The sequence below is a fragment of the Nycticebus coucang genome, chromosome 16 (assembly GCF_027406575.1).
Source record: "Nycticebus coucang isolate mNycCou1 chromosome 16, mNycCou1.pri, whole genome shotgun sequence".
Taxonomy (NCBI): domain Eukaryota; kingdom Metazoa; phylum Chordata; class Mammalia; order Primates; family Lorisidae; genus Nycticebus; species Nycticebus coucang.
This window is the reverse complement of record NC_069795.1, coordinates 91,665,811-91,690,766: the sequence shown is the minus strand read 5'-3', so window position 1 is coordinate 91,690,766 and position 24,956 is coordinate 91,665,811. Positions and strand designations below refer to the sequence as shown.

General features: G+C 41.9%; 1 long non-coding RNA gene across 1 annotated transcript; it reads right to left on the bottom strand.

The window, feature by feature from the left end:
• Positions 1–15,037: 15,037 nt before the first annotated feature.
• Positions 15,038–24,438, bottom strand: LOC128567847 (uncharacterized). Its single transcript, XR_008374943.1, has 4 exons — positions 24,392–24,438; positions 22,909–23,069; positions 15,842–15,872; positions 15,038–15,389 (listed from the first exon to the last, which is right to left on the bottom strand). It is a non-coding gene; the product is annotated as an uncharacterized LOC128567847 (long non-coding RNA).
• Positions 24,439–24,956: the final 518 nt, after the last annotated feature.

Sequence of the window (24,956 nt, the reverse complement as noted above, 5' to 3'; positions counted from 1 at the left end):
GCCAGTTCACCCAGCACCATTTGTTAAATAGGGAATCGTTTCCCCACTGAATGTTTTTCATTGGCTTGTCAAAGATCAAATAACAGTAAGTAGCTGGATTCATCTCTTGGTTCTCTATTCTGTTCCAGACATCTACTTCTCTGTTTTGTGCCAGTACCATGCTGTTTTGATCACTATCAATTTATAGTACAGTCTCAGGTCTGGTAGCGTGATTCCTCCTGCTTTGTTTTTATTGCTGAGTAATGTTTTGGCTCTTCGAGGTTTTCTCTGATTCCATATAAAATGAAGTATTATTTTTTCAAGATCTTTAAAATATGACAATGGAGCTTTAATAGGAATTGCATTAAAATTATATATTGCTTTGGGTAGTATGGACATTTTAACAATGTTGATTCTTCCCAGCCATGAGCATGGTATGTTTTTCCATTTGTTAACATCTTCAGATATTTCTTTTCTTAAAGTTTCATAGTTGTCTTTGTAGAGATCTTTCACGTCCTTTGTTAGGTATACTCCCAAATATGTCATCTTCTTTGGCACTACTATGAAAGGAATAGAGTCCTTGACTGTTTTTTTGACTTGGTTATTGTTGGTATATATAAAGGCTACAGGTTTATGGGTGTTGATTTTGTAGCCTGAGACATTGCTGCATTCCTTGATCACTTCTAAAAGTTTTGTAGTAGAATCCCTAGTGTTTTCCAGATATACAATCATATCATCTGTGAAGAGTGAAAGTTTGATCTCTTCTGACCCTATTTGGATACCCTTGATCGCCTTTTCTTCCCTAATTGCAATGGCTAAACTTCCATTACAACGTTAAAGAGCAATGGAGACAATGGGCAACCTTGCCTGGTTCCCGATCTAAGTAGTAATGATTTCAATTTAACTCCATTCAATACGATATTGGCTCTGGGTTTGCTGTAGATGGCCTCTATTAGTTTAAGAAATGTCCTTTCTATACCAATTTTCTTAAGTGTTCTGATCAAGAAGGGATGCTGAATATTATCAAAAGCTTTTTCTGCATCAATTGAAAGAATCATATGGTCCTTATTTTTTAGTTTATGTGCTGAATTACATTCATAGATTTACGTATATTGAACCAGCCTTGAGACCCTGGGATAAATCCCACTTGGTCATGGTGTATAATTTTTTTGATGTGTTATTGGATTCTATTTGTTAAGATCTTATTGAGTATTTTAGCATCAATATTCATTAGTGATATTGGTCTATAATTTTCTTTTCTTGTTGGGTCTTTCCCTGATTTGGGGATCAAGGTGATGTTTGCTTTGTAGAATGTGCTGGGTAATATTCCTTCTTTTTCTATATTTTGGAAGAGCTTTAGTAACATAGGTACTAGTTCTTCTTTAAAGGTTTGGTAGAATTCTGACGTAAATCCATCTGGTCCTGGGCTTTTCTTTTTAGGGAGATTTTGTATAGTTGATGCTATTTCAGAACTTGATATAGGCCTGTTCAACATTTCCACTTTGTTCTGGCTAAGTCTTGGTAGGTGGCATACTTCCAGGTATTAGTCGATTTCTTTCAGATTTTCCTATTTCTGAGAGTAGAGTTTGTTGTAGTATTCGTTAAGGATTTTTTTTAATTTCTGAGGGGTCTGTTGTTACATCATCATTACTATTTCTGATTAATGAAATTAGAGATTTTACTCTTTTTTTCCTAGTTAGGTTGGCCAAAGTTATCTATTTTATTGATCTTTTAAAAAAACCAACTTTTGGAATGATGCCCCAAGAATATATCAATGTACACAGCTATGATTTAATTAAAAAAAAAAAAAAACTTTTGGATTTATTGATCTGTTGTATAATTCTTTTGTTTTCAATTTCATTTAGTTCTGCTCTGATTTTGGTTATTTCTTTTCTTCTGCTGGGTTTGGGGTTGGAGTGTTCTTCCTTCTCCAGTTGCTTGAGATGACCCATTATGTTATTAACTTCCTCTCTTTCTGTTTTCTTGAGGAAGGCTTGCAGTGCTATAAATTTCCCTCTTAGGACTGCCTTTGCAGTATCCCAGAGGTTCTAATAATTCATGTCTTCATTGTTGTTTTGTTCCAAAAATTTGGTGATTTCCTTCTTAATCTCATCTATAACCCATCTATCCTTCAGCATAAGGTTGTTTAGCTTCAATGTTTTTGTATGGGTATGCAGGTTCCTGTTGTTATTGAGTTCAACTTTTATTCCATGATGGTCTGAGAAGATGCAAGGAATAATTTCTATTTTTTTAAATTTGCTGACATTAGCCTTGTGGCCTAGGATGTGGTCGATTTTGGAGTATGTTCCATGGGCTGATGAGGAGAATGTGTATTCAGTTTTGTTGGGATGAAATGTTCTGTAGATGTCTGTTAAGTCCAGATGTTGAATGGTTGAGTTTAAATCTAAAATTTCTTTGCTTTGCTTCTTTTTGGAGGATCTATCCAGCACTGCTAAATGGGTGTTAAAATCTCCAACTACTATGGAACTGGAGGAAATCGAGTTGCTCATGTCTGTTAGAGTTTCTCTTATAAATTGAGGTGCATTGTGGTTGGGTGCATAAATATTAATGACTGAAATCTCATCATATTGAGTATTACCTTTAACAAATATGAAGTTTCCATCCTTATCCTTCCTTATTTCAGTTGGTTTAAAGCCTATTGCATCTGTGAACAGGATTGCAACGCCTGCTTTTTTCAGCTTTCCATTTGCCTGGGATATAGATGACCATCCCTTCACCTTGAGTCTATATTTGTCTTTTAATGTAAGATGCGATTCTTGTATGCAGCAGATATCTGGCTTGAGTTTTTGTATCCAGTCAGCAAACCTCTTTAGAGGACAGTTTAAACCATTCACATTAATTAAGAATACTGATAAGCCTTTCGAGAGTCCAGTGGACATTTTTAATCCTTTTGCGACTGTGGAAGTTGATATTTGATCAAAATTTTCTGGGTGGGTTTACTTTTGTGGTGGAGGATTACACTGGTCTTTATGGAGGATAGGTCTGAGAATGTCCTGGACAGCTGGTTTAGTTACGGCAAATTTCTTCAACACGTGAATGTCATTGAAGTATTTAATTTCTCTGTCATAAATGAAACTCAGTTTAGTGGGTACAGGATCCTGGGTTGAAAGTTATTTTGTTTTAGGAGGTTAAAAGTCAATGAGCATCCTCTTCTAGCTTGAAAGGTTTCAGCAGAGAGATCTGCAGTTATTCTGATATTCTTCCCCTTGTAGGTGATGGTTTTCTTTCATCTGGCTGCTTTCAGAATTTTCTTCTTCATATTAACTTTAGTGAAATTGATTATGATGTGTCTGGGGGATGTCTTATTTGGGTTGAGTCGGGCTGGAGTTCTGAAACTGTCTGCTATCTGAATTTCAGAATTTCTTGGCATGTCTGGAAAGTTCTCCTTCATAATCTCATGGAGAAGAGACTCTGTGTCTTGTGAAGCCACTTCATCACTTTTGGGGATCCCTATAAGACGAATATTGGTTTTCTTTGAATTATCCCAGAGCTCTCTGAGAGAGTGATCTGTTTTTGCCCTCCATTTCTCTTTCTCTTTGAGAGTTTGGGAGCATTCGAAATCTTTGTCTTCAATGTCTGAAATCCTTTCTTCTGCTTGCTCCATTCTGTTACTGAGGGATTCTATTGTGTTTCTCAGATCTTTGAGGGCTGCAACTTCTTGTCTCAATGTGTCAAAATCTTTGGTTATTTGGTCTTTGAATTCGTTAAATTCTTGAGATATCTTTTGGCTTACTGCTTGGAATTCTAATTTGATCTTATTTGCTATGCAGATTCTGAATTCGATTTCTGACATCTCAGCTATTTGTTTGTGCATGGGATCTTGTGCTGTGTCTGCCCCATTCATCCTTGGGGGAGTTGACCTACTCTGATTATTCATATTGCCAGAGTTTTTCTGTTGATTTCACCTCATGATTGTTTTTCATCATTGCCTCTGGCCGTCCTCAGAGTTGGGGTGTCTCTCCAAGATGAGACCCCAGCAGGATCACTCTATTATTGTTGCTGGATCTTTGTTGAGAGTGACCCTCTGTAGTTCCTCTGGGGCTGCCCCAGCCATGGAGTTCTGGTTGTGGAAGCAGCTCTGGCATGTGACACACCCAGATCCAGCAACAGGGCAGGAGGTGGTGCGTACAGTTCTGGGAGTGCCTGGCACCCAGTGACTTTGGCACAGAAAGCCAAAGGCTCCAGCAGTCTCTGGCCAGGAGAAGGGCTCTGCGCAGAGACAGGGAGAGCTCCAGAGGGCAGGTGGCTACCATTGTCCCTGGCCAGATGAGCGGGCCAATGTGGAGGCAGGGAGGGTACAGGAGGGAGGACACGGGGTTGCGCAACTTCCGCAGTTCCTGGTCAGGAGGTGCAGCTCTTATCGAGGTCCGTGCGGTGTCAAGCCCAGGAGTTTGAGGTTGCTATGAGCTGTGATGCCACGGAACTCCACCCAGGGTAACAGCCCAAGGCTCCAGTGTGCCAAAACCAGTCTCACTCTGCCCCTAAGGGTTAAGGCTGGAAGGCAGCTCAGTCCCCGCCTTTAGGCTGCTTGGGAGTCAGTGTTTTTAAAAGCTGCTCAGGTGCTATTAATGTGTGGTGAAGTTAGACCACTGACTGAAGGAGCTGCCCTCCAATGGACTGGGTCCCCCGTGGTCTTCAGGGCACCTCCTCCCTGTGGGTGGACGGTCAGACTGGGAAGCCGTTCCAGGCTCCTCGTGCAGGCCGCCTCTCCCGTGGGAGCCAGCAGTATTTGCTCTCTTGCCTTTCCAGACAGTAAACAGATTCTCTTGCACAAGGGATGATCAGCCCTCAGGTTAAAAGAGATTTTTTAAAATTCTAAAAATATCTCTCTAATACTCCTCAAAAGTGTCAGTCATGAAAAACAAAGGCAGACTGAGAAACGGACATAGACCAGAAGGGACTAAGAAAAGATGACAAATCCATGGAATATAGTATAGTGGACTGGATCCTGGGTAGAGAAACAAGATGGTTTTGGAAAAACTGCTGAAAACCATGGGAAATCTAGAATTAAGTTTCAAATAATGCACCAGTATTGGTCTCTTACTTTTAACAAATATACCCGGATAATGTAAGATAACAATGGAAAGCTGAAACTGGTTGAGAGGTAAGAGAGAATTCTCTATACTGTCTCTGCAATGTTTCTGTTAGATAGCGTTAACTCTATATCTATTTTTTTTTTTTAATTTTAAGTTTATTTTTTAAAAGGAGCCACTGTTTCAGGTGTGCACGACCTGAGTGTACGAGATTGCTCACCTGACCTAGTTTACTTTCCCCCTCAAAGCCTCACCCTCGGTGGTACAGCTAATTGCCTGTGTCTGAAGGCCTATTTGTTTTGGCTCTAGAGATAGGCTGAGTTCTCCCCAGAAGTTAGAAGTTATCACAATTCCATCAGTATTGTACATTAACCATGTGGGAAAAGTAGAGGATGGTGATCAGAAGATACTGATGCCAACTCAAAAGGAGACAGTCTGGCTGCAGCTCTCCGGGACATGCAGCCACATGGTTTAGCCAGCATAGCGAGGTTTCCATTGTGTGGGCAGCTTCATTTTTACTGTCTTGTTCTCACCACACTCACATGCATATTTGATGATCTTACCGAATACAATGTGTTCTCTCCATACTCTATACGTCGTCTCTAGGCACATTGGAAACAGCTGCTGCGTGGGTCCCTGTCTGTTTTCCCAGCTGAGATGCCTGGTTCCCAGGCCTGACTTCCAAAACTCACCAAAGAAAAAAGGAATGAATGGTTAGCAAGTGGCATTTTGCTACCAGATCTTCAGGATGCTTTTCACAAGAGCTCCCTGAAGCTGAAAGGAATCTAATGTCTGGGTACAAGAAAGGAGAGCTGGTTCCATTTTTATTCAAAAAGAAACCAGCCATCATCACTGCTAGTTTTGTTACTGAAAGTACAAACCTACTTGGTTCTGGACTGAGGCCCACTGGAATCATCCAACCTTCACCCCAAAGGTGAGGAATGTTCCAGGAGCCAGAGAGTGTCTCCAGGAAGTCAAATAAAACTAATAAGAAAAGATACTGAGGAGTGGTCTTAAACAGGGGCCCTTTTATCCAGACCAGAATAGGGAGGTTCAGCTTTGACCATCACCTCACACACACACCCTGGCAACATAAAGTTTTAAACCAGTGCTCTCTGTCAAGCCTGCTTTGGGGTTTCCATGTGGCCAGGGCAGGATTTCCAGTGCCCTGTGTTCCCATTTGGAACCCAGAGGCAGGTGGCTCCCTGCCAGGGCCATGCTCAGACTTGTCCCTCCACTCAGCCTCCCACGTCCTCACGTTGCTTCCACACTCACCTATCTTCTCAACTAAACTGTAAACCCCCCTGAGGGAGAGAAACCCCACCTTATTCATATCGTGACCTTGCTAGGCCTACCACAGGGCCTGTCAAACAGCAACTGGCCAACAAATGTCTGTGAAATGTGTTTATAGCTCCGGAAGTGGCGAGGCTTCCTGTGGGGCTGGTTTTCAGCTGCAGGCAGGGTCCCTGTGGTCACACCAGTAGGATAGGTCAAAGCTGTGCTCAGTCAGAACTCAAATGGAGGACCCCGTGTTTCCCTGCCTGCTCTGGAAAGAGTGTGGTTGATTCAGTAGAGACTTAAGAGAATCCTAGAAGCATCTCAGAATCATGCACAGTAGACATAAATATCCCCACATCCATCTTTAAGGCAGAGGGAAGTTATGATTGTAAATTTATTCCATGGCACGGAATTCACCCTGGAAATGTAATTCTGCAAGTAACCATCACATAACCCAAGGGCATGGTGCTAAGGCAAAAAAAAGACAGAAACTCTGTTAGCTTAGTGACGTATAGATGACTCGCAAGCAAGAGACAGACGTGACATAATCCATAACCAGATGGACTCACCATAAGGAACCCACAGCAGAGCCAAGAAGAGCCAACACATTCTTTTCGTGCTAAATTGCAGTGATGTGGTCCAACCTGGGCCCACAAGGCATGGAGACTGCGGAAAGGCCTTTATATTCTTTAACCCACTCATCCTCAGCCACTGCAACTAGCATTGGGTTTCAGCTGTATACTCTAGCGCCTTCCCCGAAAGCTACCCCTTCATAGTCTCTTACCAACCCAATCTGTTTTCTTCCACATCTCCTTTGCTTCTGAAATGTTTTGTTTCTTCCCACCAGGGCTCTAGCTCAGGCTAAGCAGTCCATTGGCTTCTCAGCCACCAGCAATCTGTATTTGTGTTACTGGGCTTTGAAACTGAAGAAGTAAGGTGCATAGAGAACCCTTCATAATTACCTGGCCTCAGGACAGGGCATTTATAAATTGGTCATACCCATCAGGCTGCCACCATTAACCCCTTCCTTAGTGACATATATTCTTTATGTCACTAAGCTAAAAAAGTATCAGACTCCTTCTTCACTCTCAGCCCCGCCCCTGTCTTTACAAGCACTGCCTCGCACGGCCTGTGCTCACATCCACTTTGCTTATTGAACTGATGTCCCTAGTGCTTACTCCAGACTTGGCACATGCAGGGTCCCTTAAAAGGGTAAAGAAGTAGAGGAAATCCCTTGCTTTTATCCCAAGTGCTTATTGTGTAGCTTTCTTTTTAATCCTTTATAAAATGCCTGTAAAATAATTGTGACCATTTGGGCAGCCAAACTCCGACGAAGTCTGGGGGATCTTATCATTACTCTCATGGCTTAAGTTAAAGTTCCTCCCTGTATACAGGTGCAGGCTTACATGTAATTCTGCAACCAAGCTGGACCATTAACTTCTCTTCTACTTTGGCCTATCCTTGTATTCCTCAGACTTTTTGCCTTGTGTTAATCAGAGCTTTGCTGAAATTATGCTGCATAACAAACAACCCCAAAGATCTCAAGGATTCATAACAACTATTTTATATGCACAGGTCTGTGCATCTCTTATGTGACTGACAAATCATTTTAAAGAAAGAGAAGAAGAGCTTTGAAAGGTGTGAAAGAAGCTTAGCACGCCTATTTTAAGGGCTGGACCCACCAGTGTTAGAATACCACTGCGACCCACATTCCTTTGACCCAAGAAGGTTACGAGGCCAAGCCCAAAGTCACTGGGGGTAATGGAATATGCTCTTCCCTAAATAGTTCAGAGAATAAAATAAATAACAGCTATTTAGTGATCTGATGTACCACAAGTCTCAACAATGTTATATTTTATCATTTCATTTGGTGGAAAGGCCTTTAGCGTCTACAAACCTACCTATTTAATTCTGGACCATTCTTCAAGTCCCAGTTCAAATGTCACCTCTTGCGTCAAACTCACTGTAGTATTACCGAGCAATTGAAAGCATTCTTTTTTCTAAACACCAGCATCTGCATAGTTACAGTAGAGCTGCAAAATCCTACCAAATCCAAAACACCTTAGAAAAGGGAAGATTGTGAGCAAGTTATTTTTTATTACCAGCATCATCCAGTGCCTCAGCATAATAGACATTCAGTATATGCAGCATAAAGAAATGAATACACACACCTACATGTGCACATATGACTGTGGGCCAGGGGTCTGCATAAAAGGGAAAACGTAACAATGATGAAAGGTCTCAAGCTCTGGCATCAGACACACCTGAGTTCAAATCCTGTCTTCCCCTCTCCTCCACTGTAGCCCTCTGGGAAGGTACTTAAACTATCTGTGCCTCTGTCTCCTCAATATATGATGCTGATTATAACAATCCATGTAAAAGCCGAGTACAAGCTAAGTACCTAATAAGTGCTGATATTTTATTACTATATATGATATGGTAAAATGTTATTTCTTTTATTATACACAATGTGATGAAAATGTTTTTTAAGTAAGTACATAATGACAGGGACTAAAAGGGAACATGTGTTAGGCTAGTAGGACTGTAAATAAAATATCCCCTTTTTATTTCCTTCATGGATAATATGGTTTTGCTTATGCAATTAAAAAATTAAACATTTATTATCCTTGGTGTTCGGCCAACTCTAGGGTGGTGACACCCATATGGACCTACCCCGCTCCAGAGAAATGACTTTTTAAACAGATGCTGTGTTCCAGGCTCATTATAAATACATTTTTTTCCTAATTCTCATAACAACCCTGCAAGGTAAGTAATATCATGCCCATCCTCTAGGTGAGAAAGTTCTATAGTCAGTGAGAAATATGGGAAGCAGATGCCCGGCCTGACTCGGAAGTGCAGACTCTTTCCCCACCTCACATTCCTGTCTCCTCACGATTTCACAGGTGACTTATAGTGTGAAAAGCAAACGCGTGGCATCGAGACAGATCTTAGTTTCTAATACCATTCTCCAGTGAAAGAAAGCAAGGTTTCTTGGAGAAACAGCTAATTCTAGGACTGTGGCAGGAAACCTACAAGATGAACCTGGACCATCTTGTAGTACCAAAAGCTAAGGAAGTGCTGGAAAATTTGTAAAAACAAGATGCATGCACACACAGACACACACACCCTGATGTGCACAAGAGCCAACTCAAAGAGCTCCCAGTGGTGAAAACTAGAACAATTTGAGAAACGAGAGTAAGTAATATTGGATGCTAGCCCAGGGTATTAAGTAAGGGTCCTTGAGCCCACCATACTGATATAATCAATGACTGAATAAAGAAATAGATGAAGAAGAACAGACGAACTTCCCATGTAGGAAACTGATAAATAATTTGTATAGACACTCAAAAAGGTGAATAATAACTCCTTAAGTACGGACTGTGCATGGGAACTTCCAAAAAGGGATGGGGAGAGGTAAGTGACTATGTCGTACAGAAACCTGGCAAACACCACTCAACTGGTCATTAAAATCAACACCAAGAACGATGAGCCTTGCGGATAGTATGTGCCCTGGATATGTTATGAGAAGGGCACTTACCCTCTGGAGTTCTCCTCCCCAAAACCCATAACCCCAGTCTAATCTTGAGAAAAACATCAGATGAATTCCATGAATGGAACATCCTAACACAGTGCCTGACCATACTTTCCAAAACCATCAAGATGATCAAAAACAAAATCTGAGGAACTGTCACAGCCAAGGAGCCTGAGGAGACCGGATGAATAAGTGGAATGTGATATCTTGAATGGGATTCTGGAGCAAAAAGAACTTTAGGTGAAAACTAAGGAAATCTGAGTAAAAATATGAACTTTAGTTAATAGTGATGTATCAGTATTGGTTCATTAACTGTAATAAATGTACCATTCTGACATAATATGTTAATGGGGGAAACTCAGTGTGGGATACGTGAGGTGGGAACTCTCTGTACTATCTTCACACCTTTCGTGTAAATCTAAACTATTCTAAAATTAAAATTTTATTTTTAAAAAATGTATTTGATCAAAATGGACCCTTATATCTAAGGCCTGTGTGTAAAGACAAGTTCCGTCTGTGGGATTGACCATGGAGCAATCCAGAGTGCAGGCTAAAAGGATTTTCTCATTTTCTTGGTAGCAGACAGAATGCTGCACACCACCACATTTTAATGCCGACTCGCCTAACCTAGCGGCTATCTGCTGATGTTAAATGGGAGCGCAATTTGCCACATCATGAAGAATCCATACCACGGTTATCTGATGACTTCTGTCACAGTCCCCTCTCTTATATTCCCACAGCATACATTATTCTTTTCCCTTACAGAACTTACCCTTTGTAAATAAACATGCCAGCAATTATCTGCTCAATGTCCGTCTTCCCCAGCACCCTGGGCGTTCCCAGAGGGAAGAACCTTTCTCACCACTGCATTCCCAGACCTTAGCAGAGTGGCACCTACTAGGTGCTCAGTAACTATTCGCTGAATGTGTGGACACAGGCACTGCTGGCTGTGGCCCCTCACACAGGTGAACCACCAGCCTGGCCTTGTGGAGCCTGAGAGGCCACTGGGACAATTGTTGCTTCCCCTCAACCTTCCACATCTCCAAATACTATCATTTCTAAGTCATTCAAACAAGATCTGAGAGAGGAATCTTACCTGCCATAATCCACTCTAGTCCTAGAAAACACTAAAGTTTCCTAAAATGCAAGGAAATGATAAGATGCACATACTTTTTTACGTGGCTCATCTGTTAGCCCAAGAACTGAGTCTAGTCCAGGCATCATAAAGAAAACCCAGACTCCTTCAAGCCACAGGAAACGCGTGGCCAGAATCAGTGTGGGGGAAAACGGAAAGCATGAGACAGAAGTCGCTGGGGGCACGTGGTATTAGGTCTCTCTGGTACATCAGTCTTCACTCTATCAGTGCGTTCCAGGTCACAGCAAGTTAGCAGTTTTGCCGTATCCTTCGCCGCTTGGCTTTATGTAAGTGCTGCTAAGAATAAAATTAAGCAGTGGGAGAAAAACATCAGTTTAGTGTCTAAATTTAGAAAACTTGATGAATAAATCTGTTAAATCCATTATGGGGAGACAGAAGAACAAATCATTTCTCATTGGAAAGATAACATAAATAGAAAATAAAAGGTGATTGTCTTTATAATTTAGAACAACAAGTTTACATGCAAAGGCCCCCACACCCTCTTTTATTTACAAATGAGTATATTGGTTGATTGTGTATTTTCTTTCACATGACCCTCAGTATGAGTTTTTAAAAAGACATCATCCAAGGCAAGAAACCATCCAGAAAATTGCTATCGGAGCCCTGGGTTCTGCATGTGTTGGGGAGGAGGAGGACCTTTATGAGACCCTACTGATGTGATATAAATCATCTTCTGAAGATCATGGGGAGCAGGTGCCCAGCATTCTGTGCTCCAGACATCTGGCAGGCTTTTATCCTCACACTCCACCTCCCGCTCAACATCTGGCAGCCCCTTCATCCCTGCACCACCCCCATCCCAACTGCCTCCCCACATCTGCCACACACTTCTTAACCTCAGAAGCAAATCCAGTCAAAAGCTCAAAAGCACAATGTTCCAGGGGTGGTGACCTAGGGTTACATGCTGGGTGGGAGTGGAGCAGGGTTTATTTTTATTTTTTTTTTCCCCTAAACTTTAAATGAATACACAATTCGCTTGGAAGTATGCTTTCATGTCTAACTGGTTCTCACTGAGAAACTTGTTTAAAATTGAAATCCATAGTTAATATTAACCTCTTTAAAGGGTTTTAATCATCCTGGGAATTGGGGGGGTACAATCAAAAAAGTAGGAGAGGGGAGAATCTTTTTATGCTGATGACATGCACCTTACAAGCAAAGAGAATTGATTCTGATTTAGGGGGGAAATTGACAAAATACTACGTCTTGTCTAATGAAGTACAAATCACTTAGAGGAAGCATCGACCCTAATTCAAAACTGTTTTGCAACCTATATAAGGAAGTGAGTACTATTTTAATTCCCCACTAGTTTAGAAATTCCTTTTTAGTGTCTCCAAAGCTTTATGGCACTTGCAGGTTTATAGAGCCATCTCACATGTGGTCTCCCCGGGTTCCCAACAGAGAGGTGGCTTCCTGGTTAGGCTCTGCCTGAAATGCCTCTCCTCGCCTGATTCAATCACCTGATTTAAGGCTCCAGTTTGCTGTTAACCATTTCATGGTGTTTGCCTTGGGGTTATACCTGAACCAGTCACCCCTCAACTATTTCCTTCTGTGGTCCCACCACCCACCACACACTCACTTCTTCATTCCCTCCCTTCCTTAGACCAGCCCCTATTCCTTCCTTTCAAACAAAGAGTTGCTTGCTCTTTCTTTTTCAAGAGAAGCATAGATAAAAACATGTAACCCTGAGTGTTTTGGATACAGGTGAATTCCTTAGGTAGCACTGGCTTCTGATGAAATAGACATTCCAAACTCGAGGCCACTCTGGGCTTTGGCCAGCTGCCAAGGTGCTGATGTATCACAGAGGCTCAGCAGGCCAGAGCCCTATCAAAGCATTTTATCATTTTATTACACACTTAAATTAGTAATTACTTCTGGGACATTATTTAGATTCTGCTGTAGCATACAGTTTCTTGATCAACAGTTTAAATGTGGTTAGTGACTGTTCTTGGGTTGAAATTCCTTGTGCATGTATTGTCTGTTCTGTTTCCTGGCGATCCTTTATTTTAGTCCCTAAGAATGCTGTAGAGTTGTATCAACCTTGTTTTCTCTTTTGATAGGTACCTGGAAGGGGGAAAGCTTTGTGCTTATTAAATTCACAAGCCGCAGTAAACTAAGTTAGGTTGGAAGTCAACTAGAATCATAAACAAACTTTGTACGTCAACGTTACCATTGGTGGGATGAGGGTGATAGGAATGGAGTCTACAGAGAGCACAACAAGGTGAACTAATATGTAGTTTTACTGGAAAGAGAATTTCGGCTCAGCGCCCGTAGCATAGTGGTTATGGCATCAGCCACATACACCAAGGCTGGTGGGTTCGAATCCAGCCTGGCCCAGCTAAACAACAATGACATCTGCAACAAAAAATAGCCCAGAGTTGTGGCGGGCGCCTGTAGTCCTAGCTATTTGGGAGGCTGAGGCAAGAGAATCGCTTAAGCCCAAGAGTTGGAGGTTGCTGTGAGCTGTGAAGCCACAGCGCTCTACCGAGGGTGACTTAGTGAGACTCTGTCTTAAAAAAAAAGGAAAGAGCATTTGGTTAGATGAGAGAATGGTGGGCCCCAACCTTCTTGGCAGCAGAGACTGGTGTCATGGAAGACAGCTTTCCCATGAACAGGAGGTAGAGGGTGAACTTAGATTCTCATAAGGAGTGAGCAACCTCTATCCTTCTTATGTGCAGTTTGCAGTAGGGCTCCTGCTCTGCTGAGAGTCTGGGGCTGGGTCCAGTTTCAGTCTTCTACAGGTCGCCAGCCAGTTCACCCAGCACCATTTGTTAAATAGGGAATCTTTCCCCCACTTAATCTTTCCCCCATTAAATGTTTTTAATTGGCTTGTCAAAGATCAAATAATGGTAAGTAACTGGATTCATCTCTTGGTTCTCTATTCTGTTCCAGACATCTAGTTCTCTGTTTTTGTGCCAGTACCATGCTGTTTTGATCACTATCGATTTATAGTATAGTCTGAGGTCTGGTAGTGTGATTCCTCCTGCTTTGTTTTTATTGCTGAGTAATGTTTTGGCTATTCGAGGTTTTTTCTGATTCCATATAAAACGAACTATTATTTGTTCAAGATCTTTAAAGTATGACAGTGGAGCTTTAACAGGGATTGCATTAAAATTGTATATTGCTTTGGGTAGTATGGACATTTTAACAATGTTGATTCTTCCCAGCCATGAGCATGGTATGTTTTTCCATTTGTTAACATTTTCAGCTATTTCTTTTCTTAGAGTTTCATAGTTCTCTTTATAGAGATCTTTCACATCCTTTGTTAGATAAACTCCCAAATATTTCATCTTCTTTGGCACTACTGTGAATAGAATAGAGTCCTTAACTGTTTTTTCAGCTTGACTATTGTTGGTATATATAAAGGCTACCGATTTATGAATGTTGATTTTGTAACCTGAGATGCTGCTATATTCCTTGCTCACTCCTTTTTTTTTTTTTTGCAGTTTTTGGCCAGGGCTGGGTTTGAACCCACCACCTCCAGCATATGGGGCCGGTGCCCTACTCTGTTGAGCCACAGGCGCCGCCCTCCTTGATCACTTCTAAGAGTTTTGTAGTAGAATCCCTGGTGTTTTTGCCAAGGGTATATGTGAAACTTATTAAATGTAGAATATAAATGTCTTAACACAATAACTAAGAAAATGCCAGGAAGGCTATGTTCACCAGTGTGATGAAAATGTGTCAAATTCTCTATAAAACCAGTGTATGGTGCCCCATGATCACATTAATGTACACAGCTATGATTTAATAATTAAAAAAAATTCCTTTTAAAAAAAAAAGAGAGTGGGGCCTTGGTGTGTGACACACTTTATGGGGGCAAGACATGATTGCAAGAGGGACTTTACCTAACAATTGCAATCAGTGTAACCTGGGTTATTGTACCTTCAATGGATCCCCAACCAAAAAATAAAAATAAAAAATAAAAAAAATAAAAAAAATAAAGAATCTGGGGCTGCTGATCTGACAGGAGGTGGGGCCCAGGCTATGATCCATGTGGATGGGGGGCAGCTGTAAATACAGATGAAGCTTCCCTTGCTTGCCCACCACTCCTTTCTGCTGCGCGGCCCCATTCCCAAGAAGCCATAGACCAGTCCCTATCCGTGGCAGGTGCGTGGGGGACTGCAGGGATAGAAGACTTGCCTTCCAGTCCAGGTTCTATGGACCAGTCGCCATCCGTGGCAGGTGTGGGGGGGTGCAGGGATGGAAGACTTGCCTTCCAGTCCAGGTTCTATGGACCAGTCCCCATCCGTGGCAGGTGTGGGGGGGGGTGCAGGGATGGAAGACTTGCCTTCCAGTCCAGGTTCTTCATTCTCCAGCTCTGTGATGTTAGGCAAGACTCCTTTGTCTGGCCGCATCTTGGTTTCTCTCATGATTAAGTTTATCTAGATATATTTTTCTACAAAAAAAAAAAAAAATAGATATATTCTTCTTAACTTTGTGTTCTGAAAAAATATATTACAGAAATAGAGAAAATAATATAGCCATCCAGATTTAGTAGTTATCAATACATCTTATTTCATCTTTATCACCTTCATTTCCCATCCCTCCTCTTTCCTGGTTTTTCTCAAAACAAACTCTAGACATTGTAACATTCCATCCATAAATACTTGAGTATTTCTAAGAAATAAAGACTTTTGCCTTAAGCACATTACCATGTTACACCAAAACAAACAAACTGACAAGACCCAAAACAAAAGAACAAAAACCACTTCAATTCCTTTCAACTCAAGTAGTTCAAGGCCCAAAGCCTCCCACCGGCTAGACCTGAGTCACTTATAGCCACAAACTCCTAAAAATTGAAGCTTTTTATTCTATTCTATAAATGAGAAAGAGTTTTAGAATTTTTACCTGATAGACTTCACTGGTCTCCAATTCTGGACTTCAAACCAAAGAGAAGCAAGAAAAAAGAGGATTGAGTAAAAAACAAATTACAAGGTTCAGGTGTTCAAAAAGAAGGAAGATTCTTCACGAAACATTAAAGAACTAGGATTATTCTCAAAAGGGGCCATAGCAATGGAGTAAATTAGAATCAGAAATTATTCATTCACACATGTACTTTTTCATTCATTCAACGACACTAATTGAATAGTTGCCTGGTGCCAAGGACAATGGTGAGTGATAGGAATGCAAATATGAATATGACACAAAGTGTCATCCACAGTAAGTGTGGCAGTAAGCTAGTCTCTATCTTCATTTAGAAAAAAATTAATACCAGTTAAAGCCAAATATGCAATGGGAAAACTAACAAAACATTGAAGTGGGTTTTACAGGGACATAGGCAATCTCCTTTCATATGTAAGAGAATTCCATTTTTCTTTAAAATGGTCTAAATATGTATAAGGGACAGAAAATATTTTAATTTATTTTTAAATCCTAAGATTTTGGCTAGGCATGGCTGCTGTCATCCTAGCACTTGGCCAAGGCAAGAGGATCACTTAAGCCCAGGAATTTGAGACCAGACTGGGCAACATAGCAAGACCCTCTCTACAAAATAAAATTAGCTGGGAGTGGTGGCCTAGGCCTGTGGTCCCAGCTACTCAAGAGGCTGAACTCTGAGGATATAGTGAACTCTGATCATGCCACAGCACTCCAGCCTAGGTGACCCTGCCTCAAAAAAAAAAAAAAAAGTCCTAAGGTTTTATGATTTTATTAACCCTGATTTGATCCTCTAACAAGAAAGGTATAAAATACAGAATAAATGTCACATGATTACTATTACTTGATATTCGTATCTGTCTGATATTGGGAGTTACCCTGTTTGTAAAGGCAAAATCACCCTAATAACTCAGGTTTGCTTCTCTCTGAAATTGATACTGTAAGATATACCCCAGCCTCGCCTCTCCAGACAGAAGTCACAGGTGTGTGAAACATAATTGGAAGAGACAGAGGTTAAAACTCATTTCCGTCTTCTCCCCCTGTTTCTGGTGTTCCTGCTGCTGGGATACCAGGGCCTATTATCTGACAACTATAAGATCTATAAACTGCTGGGTTGCCACAGTAATTTTGATATTAGCAACCTGAAAGCCCAGTAACTAAGAAAGACCACCCCCAGTATAGCCCCAGGCCACACAGTGACCGCTCCTTCCACTTCACCTCTGCCCCCAGCCCATGGCCATCACGTTGGCGGGCTCTTCAGACCTTCCCTTAGATAAGGCTTTGGCTCCCGACGTTTTATTCTTCTCCTGCCTCCCATCTATGCCAAGCGAAGAAATTCCCCACCTATGTCCCATTCGCCCAGAGTCACCCTTTAGAAGGAAACCGATTTTGTAAAGGTAATATGAATATAAAGATAACTGAATTTGTTTGCTCTCTCAGAATTTATTTTCATTTTTATGTAAGCCTCCTAAATGTGTCAATTGGTCATTAATAGGAAATAGGTGCATATATAGCCCTAATACTATACAGTTCAGATACGTTGTCCAACGTAACCTAATCTCCACAGCAGTTCCCTAAGATTTATAACACTTCACACACGAAGAAACTGAGGTCCAAACAGACTATGTAGCTCTCCTAGAATGAAGAGACACTTATTTCTGACTTCAAATCCCATCTCACCATCTGGAAAGCTGAGTGCTCAGAATCTCACTTGTTGATTACTAGCAGGGCCATCACCTACTTAACTAGGAAGGCGGCAACACGTACTCTAGGTCTGACCCTTGGCCACCTGGTCCTCCAGCTTTCTGATTCCAAATGCCTGGTTTTGCTGCTTCTGTTGTTATTTATTCATTTATATTGTGTTATTTATACAAGCTCAGGATCCTTAACCAAGGAAATGCTTTAGTCCTAAGAAATACTTCATTGTCAATATTTTAGAGACACTGGCCCCTGAGTAGAGGAGCAGCCTCCAAACGGCACTACCCAGGCAAGCACACGCTCAGCTGTACCCAGGCCAGCTCCTGGCCCATGCTTGTCATACAGGAGGGACAAGTCAGCCACCAGAGAGGAAATGTCTCAGTCTCTGGTGCATGAATGGCCACCTTCAGTACCCTTGGTTGGCTAGGTCAGAGATTCAGAAATATCAGGGTAAGTAAGTGACATCAGTGCCAGATTGAGATGAGTGCTACTGGATTAGCCAATGAGGGAAAGGAGGGGCAGTCAGACCCCTTATAAAGCTGACAGCAATGCTGACATCGAAGGGTCAGCTCAGCTGCCTCTCTCTGGCTTTCACTGCCCAGGGAGGGGCTGTTTAAGGGAAGCTGGCTTGCTTCGTACATATCCAAATCTGTGTAACAACACAGCATCATCTCTTAGGAGCCTCTGAGACTGGGAGTCAGATGCCTGGGGCCCAAACCTAGATCTCACTAGCTCTGCAATTCGGGTAAGGTCACCTAATAATCTCTGGGCCCCAATTCCTTCATCTGTAGAATGGAGGCACTAAGAACAAAAGGTTTCAGCTGAATTCTCACACTGCCAAAGGGACACTACATTATTCCATTTTCTCGTCTAGAAGGACGTAACTTTACACAAAGAAGCAGTCAGTCACCCTGGTTCAAATCCCTGTTCTGCCATTTATTAGCGATGTCTCTTTGAGCAACTTATTTAATTTTTCTAAGATTTGATTTTATTATTCATAGTAAATGCAAATGCCATTAATGGAATAGTAAATGAAGAAATGCATAAAAACAGACAAGTGGCGTTCACGGCATACAATATATACTCAAAATTTATCGGTGCCCATCACATTTAAAAGTCTCTCGTTCTGTACTGTCAACAGCCCATGGATCCTTGTGCATCGAGAAGGGAAATAATACATTCTGCCTTTTAAACTTTCTGGTTTCCATGTAAACCTGGAGAAATTATTCTCCAGTTCATAACTTCAGAACTCTCTGATTAAAAAGTCTCTGCCTGGATGTGCATCCTTGTGTGCTGGAATATTGCATTCACCCAGCCATGAGCTGGTTGACTGAGTGCCCACTAGGTGTCCGGCACACCTGAAAGAAAGTGAATGCTTGAGAAAGATCGTTGAAGCAAAACCTATACAAAGGAATATACTCCTAATTACTTTGTTTTTTGATACTGTTATTTTTTATCATCAGCCCTTAGACATAACTATGGCAATCAGTCCAACAGGAGAGTGTGTATGCTGATGGTCATTTATTTACCCCACAAGTATTTGTGACCACTTATTCTGTACGCGATGCTGAACAATCTGAGGCAGACGTCGATTATCTAATCCCGCTGCACAGGCCACACTCTTGCAGGAAAAGCACAGCACACAGAGGGAGCTAAGAAACCAAGCGGTATTCATGTGCTGTTACATAGGGCACGAAGTAAAGAAAATAGAAAAATTCCTTCTGATTAAAGACAGAAAAGAAAAAGGAAGAACTGCTCGGAAAAGATGGCATTTAAACTGCTGCTTTTGCGGTGAATAGGAGTCCAATGATAAGAGACACATTTGGGGAAAGAGAGTCCCTGAGGGCCTCCCAGCAACCGGGAATGACAGATCCCTGCAAAGGCTGGGAGAGCCGAATCCATGTCCTGGGTAAGTGGCAGCATTCCGTCTGGCGGGCGAGTGAGGGACAGGGCAGCAGTGAGCCCCACGTGGGGAAGGCTCTGCCGCCACGAAGTTCAGGCATCATTTAGTGGACAAGGGCTAAGCACCCCAAGTTTGAAGAGCACAGGGAGAAGGCTCTCAGAGGTGCTTTAGAAAGACAGATCCAGTGACAGAAAGAGAAACTTACTTTCTTAAAGTATTACTGATGGCCTATAGCGCTCAAATGTAACATACAAAGACAAATCTTCTCTGGAAGCAACACTGTTAGACTTTCACCAGTGGATAGTACATAGCTTCCTGGCTAGAGTTTAGTAAAGATCTGCAGGGGGTTTTGATGAGAGACACATCCACACCTTATAATGTTTCTCCTTTTCCCTGAATAAAGCCCTACAACTCTTGTCCCTCAAAACAGTTTCTTTTTTTGTGTGTGTGTGTGTGTACATTAGTGCAATCAAGGGGTACAATGTGCTGGTTTTTTCTTGATCTTCAACAGTCCTAAAAATGTGCTCTAGCCATCTCCAGTAGCATATTAACTGTTTAAATAAAAGCATTATATTAAAGCGTGCTGTCCTTCTGACAAGCTTGCACTGAAGGTGCAAGGCACATGTTGCAAAGTCAAATAAACTGGCTTGGCCCCTGTAGCTCAGTGATTAAGGGCACTGACCACATACACCGAGGCTGGCGGGTTCAAACCCAGCCCTGACCTGCTAAAACCACAATGACAACTGCAACAAAAAAAAAATAGCCAGGTGTTGTGGCGGGCACCCGTAGTCCCAGCTACTTGGGAGGTTGAGGCAAGAGAATCGCTTAAGCCCATGAGTTGGAGGTTGCTGTGAGCTATGACATCACAGCACTCTACTGAGGACAACAAAGTGAGACTCTGTCTCAAAAAAAAAATCAGATAAACTCACAGTTGCCCCTCTGAGAGGCCTGGCTTTACATTCAGGTTGCATCCTAAATGAAATGGGTTTGGTGGCCTCCGCCTTCCTCCTGGGAACATTTGTTTGATTTACAAAACGCGACACAATTTGACACACTCAGTATAATTAGCCTTCGCTACTTGGGAGAATGCCCCAGACAGCTAGAATGCAAATGCACTGAAGCCAGAAATTCATATTCTCATTCTCTCTCTCTCCCCACCCCCCCTCCTCTTTCTCTCATTGCTTCCTCAGAGGACCAAGCAAGCTGTAGACTCCACTGAGCAAATCCCAGATGTTATGGGTGCTGTACACAGAATCAAGCAACAAAATGCGTGTTTCAGCCACCGCCCTTCTGCAAACAGAGGCTACTGTTATCTGGTCCGCTCCCCAGACCTCTTCACACAACTGCTGATTACACAGTGTTGGTTTCACATAAAGAGTTTTCTGGAAGAGGTCCCATTTCAGAGAGGGGTGCTGAGTATTTAACAGTGCTTCAGCTAACAATGATTAAAGTTATTACTGTTACTTAAATAAAGCGGGCCATAAATACATAAAGGCATCGTAGTAACTACTGCTCACAACACATGAAAACATCTTCTCTTCTCCAGCACAAGAGTTTGCCTGTTCCTTTTAAATCTGTTTAATTCCAGTTTTAGGGAGCCTTGTGACAGTCATCCAAAAGTTAACTGCCAAAACTGACTATATTTAGCTGTTTATTACATACCAGCTCAAGGTGGTACGTGCTGGTAGACACAGAGAAAAGCAAAGAAAATCGGAGCTCATTAGCAAGAGAGGCAAGGGAAGCTTTAGGAAAATTCTGAAGTTGAAAATATTTGTTAGAGAATTTTGGTCGTGTTGCTTCCAAGGACCAAAAGAAAAAAAATCTAACCTTATAAACAGAAGCAGCATTAAGAGGACAACTTGAAAGTTATAACAGATAAGGAAGAGGTGATGGTAAGTACAGATGGCAGACCCCCAAACTCCAAGATGAACGAATGTTTGATTTCCTGATCCTTGGGTTTGTTTGCTATGACACGCTTCCTGCAGCTCACAGCCTGAAAACAAAATAGAAGAAATTCATTTTGATTTTTTTGCTACCCCAAAGTTACATATCAAAACTTTTGAGAATTATCAAAAGTTTCAGCTGGGTGGTATCCAGATAAATGATTGCTTCCCGAGAGGACGTAGCAGGAGAGCGGCGCAGAAACAGAAGCGTACCAACTTTCCAGCTGACCTGGAAAACAAGGAGGGCGTCTCCAAACTCCACGTCCAAACGGACACACTGTGCTTGGTTTCCTCTCAGCAGTGACTAATTTTGATGAGCTGTGAAGGCCCAATTTAAGCTTAGCCTAGAAGCTGCTTCCACCGCTGATTTATTATTGGTCTGTGCCCTCATTAACTATCTCTAAACAGTAAAGGGGAAACTTAAACATTCAAGGGCATCTACTCAACTCCACAGTCAAGGACATTTTATTTTATCCTTTCATTGGTGAAGTCTTGGGAAGAGGAATAGTCCATATTTTCTTTCATTTTTTAAATAGAAGTAGAAACAAATTGTATGTTGAACTTAAAATCAGTTTAAAAAATAGTTTGAAACTACCCCCATAGAGTCACGTAAGCAGCAGTGACTATGGGCCCCTAACAGTACCTCAAGGTCTGGGCACTGGCACTTCATTTATATTTTCTTTCTCAACATGCCTTCCCCAAACAGAACATCTACTTTTGAATTAAGATTTGTGGAAAGTCGTAACTGGAGCAGCATAGATGAGTAAACAGTGTCACCTAGTGGTCTAGGCGACATTGGGCGAGGGGGACTCTAGTGAATCTGTACAAATGGAAGGAAGTCCTGGCCAACTGTCCACACTCTGTACATTCTCTTTGTTTTGTCCTCCATTATCAACCACGAGAAAACAAGAAAGCTTCCTCAAGGAGATACCAAACCCCAACCACAAACACATAAACCAAACCCCCCACAGTGTTCCTCGTCTAGTTCTCTAGTTCCCGAATCAAGATCCTACCTAAATTAAAATAACGGCCTGAGCCTTTACAGTGAACCAATATTTTGCAGAGATCACCTGGGTCATCTCACTCAGTCACTCAAAGAGTCCAGTTGTTTGTTAAGGAGTTTGGGTGACTTGTCTGAAGTCGCAGAGCCCGACTATGCTAACCCACACAGGACAGTTAGCACTCACTGTGTAATGCCCCACATGGCCCGTGGGCAGTGAGATAGCAGAAGTAACGCAATAATCAGATACATATTAAGCATTTACTACATTTAAGGGATACAAAATGAATTGGCATGGATCCTGCCCTCTACTAACTTAACATCTAAAAGATAAATTCGTAGAGTACTTTAGAATTATTACCATTTCAACCTATCTTCCCAGCTCTCTATGGTAATTATGGTCCTGATTTTAGAAACGAGGTTTTGTGATTCATCTCAGATCACATAGACAAGAAGTAGCAGCTCTTCAGATTTAAAAGTGAGTTTGTCACTCTACCTCATGCTGCCTCTTTGCTGAACGCAGCTGTGAGAGCTCCCTGGTTTCACTGCAAGGGGTGAAGGCTGAAGGCTGCAGAGAGCTGACTCAGGGATGAGTCAGCATAGGATCCAAGGGTGGAACGAGCTTCTTTCTCTCCACCATTTCCAAATCATCTTGGCCTTGACAGGAATAACTATAAATCAAATCTCTGGATAGTTGAGGATTAAAGTAACAAACCATTTATATTCTGTGACTCTCAAAAAAGCAAGGACTATAAGGGGACTTTCTTAATCTAAAAAGGGGCGTACACAAAATGACCTACAGCAAACATAGTCAATGGTAAGAGACAGCGAGCTTCCCCCACTCCACCCCCCAGGTCAATAATAAAGCAAAGACATTCTCTTTCCCTCCTCTTCAAGTTTCTAACTAATACAATAAAATAAGAAAAAGGTACAAAAGATACACAGATTAGAAAGGAGAAATAAACAGTCTTTGATCACAGATGACATGATGGTTAAAAAATTATGTTACAAAATTCCAAAGAATCTAAAGAAGAAAAATTATTGGCACTACTAAGCAGGTTTAGCAAGTTGCAGGATATAAAACCACTATACAAAACTCATCATTTTCCTACACGCCAGCAACGAAAAACTAGAATTTGAATTTAAGAAATGATCTATAGGGCGGTGCTTGTGGCTCAGTGAGCAGGGCGCCGGCCCCATATACCGAGGGTGGCGGGTTCAAACCCGGCCCCAGCTGAACTGCAACCAAAAAATAGCCGGGCGTTGTGGCGGGCGCCTGTAGTCCCAGCTACTCGGGAGGCTGAGGCAAGAGAATCGCTTAAGCCCGGGAGTTGGAGGTTGCTGTGAGCTGTGTGATGCCATGGCACTCTACTGAGGGCAATAAAGTGAAACTCTGTCTCTACAAAAAAAAAAAAAAAAAAAAGAAATGATCTATAATACCAAAAGAAGGAGGAGGAGGACTGGAACAAAATACATAGAGGATGTATATGTAAATAATTACCTTCAGTGAGGAGGAAAAAATATTCTAGTAAATAAAAAATGGCTAACAGAACAAGGAATAAAACATACTGTATCTTTGTATAGATTGGGGAATTCTGTCTGAGCCAAGACTCCAGATTTCAAAATCCCAGAATTAGTAGCCCATCCCGGCCATATGGGCCCCTTCTCTCTGCTGTGGCCTTCTGATAGAACATGGGAGTCAGGATGTGGCATCCTCGGAGCGCCCTAACTCACTTGGAAAGCTAAAGAGAGAACAAAGAGGAAAACTAGTAAGGTTTCTCATTAAGCCTTAAACTGTCGGATGACAAAAAGAAGCAAACACAGCTTTTCCCCTGGCTCCACAGACATAAAATTCTGCTTTTCTTCCAGTAGTTAAGATCCCAGATCTAAAATCCTTTGAGGATTTCTTTTTTTAATTAAAGAGATCATTTTAGCTTATTGAATGGAGCTGAGAAATGTAGCTTAAGTTTCCTACTTACCTTCCACACTATCGCAACACAAGGAAAACCCATCTGTGTAAACTACGTGTCCTGAGAACAGCGAGACCAGCGTGGACCTTGAGCTGCAGGGCGCCTAGTCCCTGTCACTCTGTGCCAGGCACACTTTGTGCACGTCAGCTCATTTAATCCGCACAACAACTCTATAAAGGAGATGACATTGTTATTTCCATTTTAATAGCTAAAGAAAGTAAAAGCTTATAATTTTTTACCATTGCAAAGTTTTTTTTTAACGTTTCATTGTGGGTGTCTCTATGTGGACAACAACTTAAAACACTTCTCTTTTTTTTTTTTTTGAGACACAGTCTCACTCTGTCACCCTGGGTACAGTGCCCTAGAGTCATAGCTTGCAGCAACCTCAAACTCTTGGGCTCAAGTGATTCTCCTGCCTCAGCCTCCCACATAGCTGGGGCAACAGGTGGCCACAAACACCTAGCAAGTTTTTCTATTTTTAGGCAGATAGAGTACTGGTCTCAAACTCCTGAGCTCAAGCAATCCACCCACCTGGGCCTCCCAGACTGCTCAGATTATAGGCATGAGCCACCGC